The 3,840-nt window shown below is 37.2% G+C and overlaps 1 long non-coding RNA gene across 1 annotated transcript; it reads right to left on the reverse strand.

Moving 5' to 3' along the window:
- Window positions 1-228: 228 nt before the first annotated feature.
- On the reverse strand, window positions 229-1,005 carry LOC108362606 (uncharacterized). Its single transcript, XR_001847491.1, has 2 exons — window positions 863-1,005; window positions 229-295 (listed from the first exon to the last, which is right to left on the reverse strand). It is a non-coding gene; the product is annotated as an uncharacterized LOC108362606 (long non-coding RNA).
- Window positions 1,006-3,840: the final 2,835 nt, after the last annotated feature.

The following is a 3,840-nucleotide window of genomic DNA, read 5'->3' on the forward strand; positions in this document are numbered from 1 at the left end:
CTCAAGTGAGAGTAAAAGGAGAACAGATGCAGAAGTGTACGGAAACGCAAAAACCCACTATTCCTGTAAAAATGTCAGCAGGTTACTTTACATGTCAGTAGTACAACACTGATTTGGCTGAAATATCACTAAATAATTATGAAAATCTATACACATTCAAATATTTCTTTCTTTACATCCATTTTTTAACAAATATAAGGTTCTTTGCTTTCAACGCTTTCTGTTTTCGTTTACAAATGCAACCCTGCCTATCGTTTGACACTTTTCATGAGCTTACAGGAAGAAAAACTCCGGACTTAGGTTGCAAACAGAGTGGAAGCGAAGCCGAAGACGAAGCCGAAGACGAAAAACAGTGCAGTAGTAAACATATGAAAGTGATCACAGAGCAAGCAAAGACGGAGACGAAGATGAAGACGTTGCGCAAGCAGTCAGCTTGAAACAGTGCGGTACTGTTTTCAATGACGAACCGCTTGCTGTGATGAGTTGTTTCCAATTTATTTAACTGTTTGCAATTGTGAAAAACGCGTTTTTTAAGAAATTGGCTAAATTTTTGGCAAAATGTAATCAAACGTATTAATTGGAATTCTTGTATATTCGAAAAATGTCTGTCCGTCTTGCCGTAACACATAATACAAGTGGCGAAATTCTCCACAAGTTATCCTATACAAATTATTTCATAAATTGCTGTTTTTTCTTTATTTTCTTTTGATTTTATCTAAAAAAAGGGTTTTATTTAGAAACAAATCTTCTTATCATTCATCTTCCACTATGTACACTCGCCAGCTTGCCCGCAACGCAAGCAATTCGTCTTCGGCTTCGTCTTCATCCTCGTCATCGGCTTCGCTTCCACTCTGTTGGCAACCTAAATGCTGTAACTTCTGGCGAGGAACAGTTGCTCAGTTACTCTCTTAAAAGTGTTCCCACTTACAGGTTTTATGTCTATAGGAACGACTTTCTGTAAGTTCTGACTTAATCCTGTAAACCGGACTGCTATTGGAACAGACTAAATATCTATTGTTGTATTAGTTCACTGAAAATGCGTAACGAGATTATTATATGAGTAACGATTCGGTACTTCAAGTCAGGGGTTTTACCCGTTACTAAGTAACGAATACATATGGTTTGCTACCTCTCTAGTAGTTACATTCCGACTTCCGCCGTTTTCAACACCAACCTACCTTGGGTAAGGGGCAACCTCTTTACCAAATTTCGTAAAGATATCTCAATTTTTAGTCAAGTTATCGTGTACACGGACGGACGGACGGGCAGACAGACACGCTTAGTCGACTTCTCTTTTCATTCTGAGCATTTATGTATGCATTTGTCTATATCTATGTATCTCGATTCTTTTAGGCTTTTCAAATAAGCGTTATGCGAGGTTATTACACCCTTGTACACAAGTGCGCTCGGGTATAAAAATAGGGTTTTTTTTTTTTAATTTAGCCGATGAAAACTACCAACATGCAAATTCTAACGTTATACAAAGTTTTAAAGGTCTATAGATTCCCTTTTCACAACATGTTTGATTTTCAAAATCGGATTAACAATAGTCAAGCTGTTATTAGATAAGTACATCAAATATGAAAATAACGGTTTTTTAAATTAAATAAAAATGGACCGTTCAGGAACTATAAGAAACTTATTTTGGTGTTTTCTTGGTGTGCTCTTACAAAATTTCAAGCCAATAATTCATATGATATTGGTTGTATAAGGTTTTGGGTTTTATGTTGGGGGAAAGAAAATAAAAATCAGGTGTCAATCATTATTCTTGAACCGGAAAAATAAAAATCACAAGTTTATCATTATTCCTGAGCAAAAAAAATATAAATCAAAAGTAATCCTTATGATCGAGCGAAAATATAAAGCTCAGTGAAAGCAGAGTGAAAAAAAAATCGCAACATAAACATTATTCTCGATCAAAACCTTTGGAATCAAGAAATAATCGTTAGAGCCGATTCCGAGAACCCTATGGATATATATATATACAGGGTGTCCCAGAAGTAACGTGCCAAACTTTAGGGCAAGGTAGGTGGGGGGGGGTGAGCTCACTGATAAACAAAAAATTTTCAGGCAAAAGTGTCACCGTTTTTGAAATATTTACATTTTTTCGAATTTAAAAAAAATCGTGCCTTTTCATGTGTTTTCTTTAACTGCAACTACAAACCGGGCAATACTTAGTAAATTTTTTATGTAAAATACTTCCAGATAGTTGCCTCTCCATACTCAAATGCAATGTAGTTAAAATAAATTAAGGAACCATCATAAAATTAGGACTATTTCTGGATTTTTAACTTTTTGATATTTTCTTCCCCAACTTTGACTATCTCGGGTGAAAAAAAAATGTACTGAGCTATAACTTTACATTACATAAAAAAATTGCTCATTTAATAAAGATTTCAGAAAGGTGCCACACTTACTGTTTTGAATAGAAAAAAAAAAGTTATAGCCGCTTTTGTGGGTAAAGGACTGAGACACGCTAGAATGTATTTAATAGATTTAAATTGAATTTGCTCTTGTTACCGTCAAATGACATGCTAAATAGTACAAAGGTACATTATTACCTGCTCCTGACATTATTTTGTGTTACTTACCGGAATTAGTGAAAGTGGATTTTGTGAAATTGGACCCTTCGAACATTGTGTTATTAATACTATGACAGAGAACACGCAGTATACGTCGCATGAATATGCGGATATTCACCTAATTTACGGTGAAGCTTGCTGTAATGCCAGAGCTGCTCAAAGACTCTATGCAGAGCGATACCCCAATCGTCGACATCCGGGTCGAGAAGTATTCGCCCGGACCCATAGAGAAATATATGAAGGTAAGTGATTTTTACACCTTTCTTGTTTGCTTGCTTGTTAACTATCATTTTTCACTTTTTTAAGGTCGCATACCTGGAAGGCGTGGCGGCGAAACAGGACGTCCTGCAACGGTAGATGTTGAAGCTGTGTTAGAGGAAGTGGAACTAGCTCCATCGACTTCAGTGAGAATGATGGAAAGACGGACGGGAATACCAAAAACTACAGTTCACAAAGCTTTAAAAGACCATCGATTTCATCCCTACCACATTCAACGTGTTCAGGCTCTACAGGAAAGAGATTACCTGTCGAGGGTTAGATTTTGCCGTGAAATGTTGCGAATGCATGAATCAGACCCCAACTTTTTTAATAAAATAATTTGGAGCGATGAATCATCATGCAAACGTGATGGTTATTTTAATTTACATAACCTTCACAGTTGGCAGATAGACAATCCTCACGAAATGAGAGAAGATCGTTCGCAGTACCGGTACAAAATAAATTTATGGTGCGGTATTTTTAATTGTCAGATATTGGGACCTGTGGAACTGCCGCCAACGCTCAACTCTCACAGTTATTTAGAGTTCCTTCAGGAACGGCTTCCAACTCTTTTGGAAGATGTACCCTTAAACCTGCGGCGAAGACTATGGCTGCAAAATGACGGGTGCCCTGCTCACTACGGGCGTGAAGTAAGAGCTCATTTAGACGAAACTTATCCTCGCCGATGGATTGGACGATACGGGCCAATCACGTGGCCCGCTCGATCGCCAGACCTGAATCCATTAGATTTTTTCTACTGGGGCTGTCTTAAGGACAAAATTTATTCAAAAACAATTCAAAACGAAGAGCATTTGCGGGAACAAATAAATGGAGCTGCTGCTGAGATAGCCCAATTGAGTTTAAGATCTCTAAAAGCGTCTTTTCTTAAAAGGTGCCGAGCTTGTATTAGAGTAGAAGGTCGCCAATTTGAGCATATTTTATCAATAAATGAATAAATTTCTCTTCAAACGACTCATGTATATTTTATTTCACGTGAATC

This window comes from Rhagoletis zephyria, unplaced genomic scaffold (genome assembly GCF_001687245.7).
Source record: "Rhagoletis zephyria isolate East Lansing unplaced genomic scaffold, Rhagoletis_zephyria_1.1 Rzeph_scaffold_01051, whole genome shotgun sequence".
Classification (NCBI taxonomy): Eukaryota; Metazoa; Arthropoda; class Insecta; order Diptera; family Tephritidae; genus Rhagoletis; species Rhagoletis zephyria.